This window comes from Pseudophryne corroboree, chromosome 4 (assembly GCF_028390025.1).
Source record: "Pseudophryne corroboree isolate aPseCor3 chromosome 4, aPseCor3.hap2, whole genome shotgun sequence".
NCBI classification, from domain to species: Eukaryota; Metazoa; Chordata; class Amphibia; order Anura; family Myobatrachidae; genus Pseudophryne; species Pseudophryne corroboree.
The window spans coordinates 91315720-91324847 of record NC_086447.1 but is presented as its reverse complement, the minus strand read 5'-3'; the positions used below and the strand labels follow the sequence as shown (position 1 = coordinate 91324847).

Below are 9128 nucleotides of genomic sequence, written 5' to 3'. Positions count from 1 at the left end.
CTGCAGGTACCTACATCCAGTGAGGAAAACATTCACAGACATGGAGAAAAAGGAAGTGTACAAAATCAAAGACTTTATAAACTGCAATACCCAATCAGTTATTTATCTATTGGAATGCGAGTGTGGAAAACAATATGTGGGAAAGACAAAGAGACCGTTAAAAATAAGGATTCAAGAACACATCCGCAATAAAAAAAATCAAATGGAGAATCACGCTGTATCCAAACATTTCAAGATGGCACACAACTACAATCCGGAGGCCTTGACCTTCAAGGCAATTGAACTAGTGAAATTGTGAGAAAGAGGCGGCGACCTGGCAAATAAACTTTCACGCAGAGAAATGTATTGGATTTTCCAATTGCAGACACTCCATCCGAAGGGGTTCAATGACTATTATGAAATCGCTCCGTTCCTGTGAATTTTCTGGTGCAATCATTACGGTTGGAATCCAACCCCCTGTTCTTCATCCACCCCTTAATATAACCATGACATAGATATCCGTATCCAATATCACCTCCTAAACTTATATCCTCCTCCTCCCCCACTTCCAATCCCATTGCCACTGCCTCCCTTCCCCACCCCCCCTCCTCCCACTCAACCCCACCCCCACCCCACCCCCACCCCACCTCTGATATATGATTATACTAATATTATGATTCTATTTGTAATATGACACATGTATGGTAAGTAATTATTACAGTCAAACCACACTGGAAATGCCCAATCTCGCCCGATCTTGGAAGCGAAGCAGTGTCGGGCCTGATCAGTACCAGACTAGGGAGACCATCTGGGAATATCAGGTACTGTAAATAAAAAACTATATAATAAAAGCCTACATGAGCTAGTCATTGTTACAATTACACATATATGAACCTATCACTAGCCCTTTTTTATTTCTGCACTTCTAAACTTGATCATACTGTCTGCACCTTATCACTAATTACATTAAGCACTACAAGTAACCCTATTTACATTTAGTTCTATTATTATTATCTGTTTTAATAATATTATCTATATTTATATATATTTTATATATCTGCACGTCAGCGCACTTTATTTGATGAAGCATCTTATTTATATATATGATAAACCTATCTAGGAACTGTTATTATGGTGACTAAATTGCTTCTAATCACCTATTAATTAAACTTCTTTTTTTTTTCTGTTTACATGGTTCACGGAGGATCAATATGATAATATCCCTGATTTTGACCTCCATTAACATGGCCGCAGCATGAAATACCTATATGAAAAACCACACAAAGATGGCCGCCGATGGAGCTCTTTATGTGAATACTCCTGGCCTCTAGGAAGAACTGAATCTGCTAAAACTACGGGCGCATGCGCGGTCGCGTCTCCGGAAGTGGGGCGGAAGTGACGCGACGTCAGAATACCGGAAGTGTGGCGGGAAAAGCCGCCAGCGCTTCTTAAAATGACTTTTTCTAGACCTCTCTTGCTCCAAAGTTATTTTTAAAGTATATATTATACACTGTACTGTTATATAGCATCCGATCATATTATATAAGATCACAAACTAGTAGATTACAGTCTGTTTGGCAACACCATGTGCAAACCACAGGAAGTGATGTCATAATTACCACTAGATCACTACTGGTATAAATAGAAGCTTGGTCCCACTCTGCTAACACCCCTTGATGAAGTCTGTATGACGAAACGCGTTGGGCAACCTGGCAGTGACCTTATACCTAGTTAAGTTATAATCTTCTTATCTATTTTTAACGGGTAATATACTTAGAATTGTGTAAATTGTTTTTATCCCATTTTTTAAAGAGACCTGTTATTAAGATATTTTTATGTGTAAAACCTTATGTGAAAACTTTATTTTATGTGAATAAATTGTATTTATATTTTTTACCTTCATTGTGAGTTTTTAAAAGACACCGTTGGTCGCTATATTCCCCCCTCCCCCCTTTTTATATATATATATATATATATATATATATATATAGTAAATAAGTCTCCTGTATACAATGTCTACGTTATGTATTATTGTAAGTAAACTTTAAATCTTTGCATTTGAAACTAAAGAATGACTCTGGAGGGACTCGAACCCACAACCTTTGAATAACTACAACCTATTAGAAGTCCAATGCGCTATCCATTGCGCCACAGAGCCACTGAAGCAGCAAGCGTTTGTATCGACAGTACAACTTGTAGAATACTTTCATGTTTGAAAAGCTACAATCTGTGATGAAACAAATCTATTATGTCTTTCTTTTTTTAGTAGGATGTATATACAGAGTATTGTAGAGTAAGAGCCAAAATTTTATACTGATTTCAGAAATAGCATCCTCATTGTGTGAGGTGCAAAAAAATGTGGGGACAATTGCACCCTGTGTGAAATAGTAACTGTTTATTGCAATACAAACTAAAGACCAAAATATTTTCTAACATGTATTTAATGTTTAGAGTGCTTAACAGTGTAGATATTCATCTTATTTCATACTATAATGATAATGTTGCTAACCTGTGTCAGATATTTCCAACATTCCTCTTGAATGCAACATCCCTGTCTGAGTTTTCCGGCTGCTGATTTTGAGTGCAAGTCCTATATCAGGTTTAAGCAATTATTTAGCTAATATGTGATAACCATGTAAGGATTACAGGTAAAAAGGATTTCATGTTTTTTGAGTGTAGATACCCTTCAAGGTCTGCATAGCTAGCTGAGCAGACTCAACATTGAATTTGGTTGCTGGTTAAATAAAACAATAAGCATTTTTGATCAGCAGTTATTGATTTAAAGTATCGAAAATTGATTTGTAATTGGTGATCTTACATTGAAAAGATTTTTATGTCACCAGCCTATCATTACTTTGTATATATATATATATATAGTAAATAAGTCTCCTGTATACAATGTCTACGTTATGTATAATTGTAAGTAAAGTTTAAATGTTTGCATTTGAAACTAAAGAATGACTCTGGTGGGACTCGAACCCACAACCTTTGAATAACTACAACCTACTAGAAGTCCAATGCGCTATCCATTGCGCCACAGAGCCACTGATGTATCATATTTTTGTATCAACAGTACAATGTGTTGAATACTCTTATGTTTTAAATGACAATCTGTGATGAAACTAACCTTTTAATTTTTCTATTTTTTAAGTATGCTATAAAGAGAGTATCGTAGAGTGAGAGTAAAATTTTTGTAATGATTTCAGAAATAGCTCCCACTTTGTGTGAGGTGCAAATCAATATGGGGACAATTGCACCATGTCTGATTGAGTGTTTGTTGCAAAGAAACTGGAGACAGAAACATTTTGGTAACATTTATATAGGTTTTGTATTTTTACCAGTATAGATATTTATATTAATTTATATTATAATAATTACATGGCTATCGAGTGTCAGATATTTATAACATTGCTCCCAAATGCAACAGCTATGTCTGAGTCTTCCTCTTACTGTTTTCAAGTGCAAGTCCTATATCAGGTTTTAGCAATTGTGTAGGTTATTTGTAATACCCATCTAAGGATTTTTTATGATTTTTGAGTGTACTGTAGATACACTTCAAGCTTTGTATTCCTACGTGAGCAGACTCAACATAATATTTTGATTGCTGGTTAAAAATAACCATCCACATTTTTGATCAGCAGTTATTAATTTAAAGTATCTAAAATTGATTTGTAACTGGTCTTACATTTAAATCATTTTTATGTCAACAGCCTATAATTACTTTGTATATATAGTATATAGGTCTCCCATATACAATGTCTATGTTATGTATCATTTTAAGTAAATTTTAAATGTTTGCATTTGAAGCTAAAAAATGACTCTGTTGGGACTCGAACCCACAACCTTTGAATAACTACAACCTGCTAGAAGTCCAATGCGCTATCCATTGCGCCACAGAGCCACTAAAGCAGCAAGCGTTTGTATCGACAGTACAACTTGTAGAATACTTTCATGTTTTAAAAGCTACAATCTGTGATGAAACAAATCTATTATGTCTTTCTTTTTTTAGTAGGATGTATATACCGAGTATTGTAGAGTAAGAGCCAAAATTTTATACTGATTTCAGAAAAAGCATCCTCATTGTGTGAGGTGCAAAAAAATGTGAGGACAATTGCACCCTGTGTGAAATAGTAACTGTTTATTGCAATACAAACTAAAGACCAAAATATTTTCTAAAATGTTTTTAATGTTTAGAGTGCTTAACAGTGTAGATATTCATCTTATTTCATACTATAATATAATGTTGCTAACCTGTGTGAGATATTTCCAACATTCCTCTTGAATGCAACATCCCTGTCTGAGTTTTCCGGCTGCTGATTTCGAGTGCAAGTCCTATATCAGGTTTAAGCAATTATTTAGCTAATATGTGATAACCATGTAAGGATTACAGGTAAAAAGGATTTCATGTTTTTTGAGTGTAGATACCCTTCAAGGTCTGCATAGCTAGCTGAGCAGACTCAACATTGAATTTGGTTGCTGGTTAAATATAACAATAAGCATTTTTGATCAGCAGTTATTGATTTAAAGTATCGAAAATTGATTTGTAATTGGTGATCTTACATTGAAAAGATTTTTATGTCACCAGCCTATCATTCCTTTGTATATATATATATAGTAAATAAGTCTCCTGTAAACAATGTCTACGATATGTATTATTGTAAGTAAACTTTAAATCTTTGCATTTGAAACTGAAGAACGACTCTGGTGGGACTCGAACCCACAACCTTTGAATAACTACAACCTACTAGAAGTCCAATGCGCTATCCATTGTGCCACAGAGCCACTGATGTATCATTTTTTTGTATCAACAGTACAATGTGTTGAATACTCTTATGTTTTAAATGACACAATCTGTGATGAAACTAATCTTTTTATTTTTCTATTTTTTAAGTATGCTGTAAAGAGAGTATCGTAGAGTGAGAGTAAAATTTTTGTAATGATATCAGAAATAGCTCCCACTTTGTGTGAGGTGCAAATCAATTTGGGGACAATTGCACCATGTCTGATTGAGTGTTTGTTGCAATTTCTGATGAAATCTGACCCCATTACCCCTATTTTTTATTTCTTGCCCAAAATCCACAAAAACTTGGAAAACCCGCCCGGAAGACCTATTGTGGCGGGTATTGATTCACTTACATCAAATTTATCGGAATATGTAGATGTTTTCCTCAAACCTTATGTGAAAGAGCTACCATCATACCTGAAGGACACTACCGCTGTGTTGAACTCCTTAAAAGACCTTGAATGGAAAAACACGTTTAGGTGGGCGACAATAGATGTCCAGTCATTATACACCTGCATAAACCACGAAAAAGGAGTAACTGCATGCAGAGAATTCATGGAAACTGATACCTCATTAACAGCTACTCACAAAGATTTTATCTGTGATGTTATGTTTTTTATTCTTCAGCACAACTATTTTAAATTTTTAGACCACTTTTATCTACAGCGATGCGGGACCGCTATGGGGACGATTTTTGCACCGAGCTTCGCAAATCTTTTTATGGGCAGTTGGGAGAAGAATTTTATCTATGGTAACCATGATTTTAAGAACCATCTGATTTTTTACCGTCGCTACATAGATGACATTTTAATTATCTGGGATGGCTCAGAAGAAAGGTTTTACAAATTTGTTGAATTCCTGAGTAAAAACGAGCTAAATCTTGTTTTTACATCAAAGATCAATAAAGAATCCTTTGAATTCCTCGATCTGATTCTAGAGGGGAGGGATGGAAGAATTGAAACCAAGAACTTCATCAAGCCAGTTGACACAAATAGTTACCTTCACTACAAAAGTAATCATTTAAAGAAATGGAAAAACAACATCCCCTTCTCCCAATTTAACAGAATAAAGAGAAATTGCAGCAACCAGGGAGAATGCGAAGCCCAAATTGAGAAGTACAAAAGCAGATTTGAGGATAAAGAATATCCAATCAATATCTTGGAAGAAGCAGCCACTAAAGCAAAGGCACTGGAGAGATCAACATTACTAGAATACAAGCCTAAAGAAATGAAAAAAGATTCCGTTTCGTTCATTACAACATACAATCGCCATGAGAAATCCATCAGAGACTCACTTAGTAAACATTGGGGTATACTATTAATGGACCCGGTCCTTAAAGAATTCTTGCCTCCTCGCCCCGAGATCATCTTCAGAAAATCTAAGAATCTTAAAGATGTTCTAGCACCAAGCATGCTACGAAAGGAACCTGAAGAAAGTACACGATTGCCGAAATGCACTGGATCCTTTAAATGTGGCCGATGTAACATCTGCAGGTACCTACATCCAGTGAGGAAAACATTCACAGACATGGAGAAAAAGGAAGTGTACAAAATCAAAGACTTTATAAACTGCAATACCCAATCAGTTATTTATCTATTGGAATGCGAGTGTGGAAAACAATATGTGGGAAAGACAAAGAGACCGTTAAAAATAAGGATTCAAGAACACATCCGCAATAAAAAAAATCAAATGGAGAATCACGCTGTATCCAAACATTTCAAGATGGCACACAACTACAATCCGGAGGCCTTGACCTTCAAGGCAATTGAACTAGTGAAATTGGGAGAAAGAGGCGGCGACCTGGCAAATAAACTTTCACGCAGAGAAATGTATTGGATTTTCCAATTGCAGACACTCCATCCGAAGGGGTTCAATGACTATTATGAAATCGCTCCGTTCCTGTGAATTTTCTGGTGCAATCATTACGGTTGGAATCCAACCCCCTGTTCTTCATCCACCCCTTAATATAACCATGACATAGATATCCGTATCCAATATCACCTCCTAAACTTATATCCTCCTCCTCCCCCACTTCCAATCCCATTGCCACTGCCTCCCTTCCCCACCCCCCCTCCTCCCACTCAACCCCACCCCCACCCCACCCCCACCCCACCTCTGATATATGATTATACTAATATTATGATTCTATTTGTAATATGACACATGTATGGTAAGTAATTATTACAGTCAAACCACACTGGAAATGCCCAATCTCGCCCGATCTTGGAAGCGAAGCAGTGTCGGGCCTGATCAGTACCAGACTAGGGAGACCATCTGGGAATATCAGGTACTGTAAATAAAAAACTATATAATAAAAGCCTACATGAGCTAGTCATTGTTACAATTACACATATATGAACCTATCACTAGCCCTTTTTTATTTCTGCACTTCTAAACTTGATCATACTGTCTGCACCTTATCACTAATTACATTAAGCACTACAAGTAACCCTATTTACATTTAGTTCTATTATTATTATCTGTTTTAATAATATTATCTATATTTATATATATTTTATATATCTGCACGTCAGCGCACTTTATTTGATGAAGCATCTTATTTATATATATGATAAACCTATCTAGGAACTGTTATTATGGTGACTAAATTGCTTCTAATCACCTATTAATTAAACTTCTTTTTTTTTTCTGTTTACATGGTTCACAGAGGATCAATATGATAATATCCCTGATTTTGACCTCCATTAACATGGCCGCAGCATGAAATACCTATATGAAAAACCACACAAAGATGGCCGCCGATGGAGCTCTTTATGTGAATACTCCTGGCCTCTAGGAAGAACTGAATCTGCTAAAACTACGGGCGCATGCGCGGTCGCGTCTCCGGAAGTGGGGCGGAAGTGACGCGACGTCAGAATACCGGAAGTGTGGCGGAAAAGCCGCCAGCGCTTCTTAAAATGGCTTTTTCTAGACCTCTCTTGCTCCAAAGTTATTTTTAAAGTATATATTATACACTGTACTGTTATATAGCATCCGATCATATTATATAAGATCACAAACTAGTAGATTACAGTCTGTTTGGCAACACCATGTGCAAACCACAGGAAGTGATGTCATAATTACCACTAGATCACTACTGGTATAAATAGAAGCTTGGTCCCACTCTGCTAACACCCCTTGATGAAGTCTGTATGACGAAACGCGTTGGGCAACCTGGCAGTGACCTTATACCCAGTTAAGTTATAATCTTCTTATCTATTTTTAATGGGTAATATACTTAGAATTGTGTAAATTGTTTTTATCCCATTTTTTAAAGAGACCTGTTATTAAGATATTTTTATGTGTAAAACCTTATGTGAAAACTTTATTTTATGTGAATAAATTGTATTTATATTTTTTACCTTCATTGTGAGTTTTTAAAAGACACCGTTGGTCGCTATATTCCCCCCTCCCCCCTTTTTATATATATATATATAGTAAATAAGTCTCCTGTATACAATGTCTACGTTATGTATTATTGTAAGTAAACTTTAAATCTTTGCATTTGAAACTAAAGAATGACTCTGGAGGGACTCGAACCCACAACCTTTGAATAACTACAACCTATTAGAAGTCCAATGCGCTATCCATTGCGCCACAGAGCCACTGAAGCAGCAAGCGTTTGTATCGACAGTACAACTTGTAGAATACTTTCATGTTTGAAAAGCTACAATCTGTGATGAAACAAATCTATTATGTCTTTCTTTTTTTAGTAGGATGTATATACAGAGTATTGTAGAGTAAGAGCCAAAATTTTATACTGATTTCAGAAATAGCATCCTCATTGTGTGAGGTGCAAAAAAATGTGGGGACAATTGCACCCTGTGTGAAATAGTAACTGTTTATTGCAATACAAACTAAAGACCAAAATATTTTCTAAAATGTATTTAATGTTTAGAGTGCTTAACAGTGTAGATATTCATCTTATTTCATACTATAATGATAATGTTGCTAACCTGTGTCAGATATTTCCAACATTCCTCTTGAATGCAACATCCCTGTCTGAGTTTTCCGGCTGCTGATTTTGAGTGCAAGTCCTATATCAGGTTTAAGCAATTATTTAGCTAATATGTGATAACCATGTAAGGATTACAGGTAAAAAGGATTTCATGTTTTTTGAGTGTAGATACCCTTCAAGGTCTGCATAGCTAGCTGAGCAGACTCAACATTGAATTTGGTTGCTGGTTAAATAAAACAATAAGCATTTTTGATCAGCAGTTATTGATTTAAAGTATCGAAAATTGATTTGTAATTGGTGATCTTACATTGAAAAGATTTTTATGTCACCAGCCTATCATTACTTTGTATATATATATATATATATATAGTAAATAAGTCTCCTGTATACAATGTCTACGTTATGTAT

The 9128-nt window shown here is 35.6% G+C and overlaps 5 non-coding genes and 2 pseudogenes across 5 annotated transcripts; 2 read left to right on the top strand and 5 right to left on the bottom strand.

Annotated features, from left to right (window-relative positions):
• Positions 1–692: 692 nt before the first annotated feature.
• Positions 693–812, top strand: LOC134912101 (5S ribosomal RNA; annotated as a pseudogene).
• Positions 813–2051: 1239 nt separating this feature from the next.
• Positions 2052–2137, bottom strand: TRNAR-UCU (transfer RNA arginine (anticodon UCU)). The gene is given in 2 exon segments: positions 2052–2087; positions 2101–2137. It is a non-coding gene; the product is annotated as a tRNA-Arg (tRNA).
• Positions 2138–2937: 800 nt separating this feature from the next.
• Positions 2938–3023, bottom strand: TRNAR-UCU (transfer RNA arginine (anticodon UCU)). The gene is given in 2 exon segments: positions 2938–2973; positions 2987–3023. It is a non-coding gene; the product is annotated as a tRNA-Arg (tRNA).
• Positions 3024–3794: 771 nt separating this feature from the next.
• TRNAR-UCU (transfer RNA arginine (anticodon UCU)) lies at positions 3795–3880 on the bottom strand. Its single transcript is given in 2 exon segments — positions 3795–3830; positions 3844–3880. It is a non-coding gene; the product is annotated as a tRNA-Arg (tRNA).
• A 795-nt stretch (positions 3881–4675) lies between these two features.
• On the bottom strand, positions 4676–4761 carry TRNAR-UCU (transfer RNA arginine (anticodon UCU)). The gene is given in 2 exon segments: positions 4676–4711; positions 4725–4761. It is a non-coding gene; the product is annotated as a tRNA-Arg (tRNA).
• Positions 4762–6941: 2180 nt separating this feature from the next.
• LOC134912099 (5S ribosomal RNA) lies at positions 6942–7061 on the top strand (annotated as a pseudogene).
• A 1220-nt stretch (positions 7062–8281) lies between these two features.
• TRNAR-UCU (transfer RNA arginine (anticodon UCU)) lies at positions 8282–8367 on the bottom strand. The gene is given in 2 exon segments: positions 8282–8317; positions 8331–8367. It is a non-coding gene; the product is annotated as a tRNA-Arg (tRNA).
• Between the last annotated feature and the right edge of the window lie 761 nt (positions 8368–9128).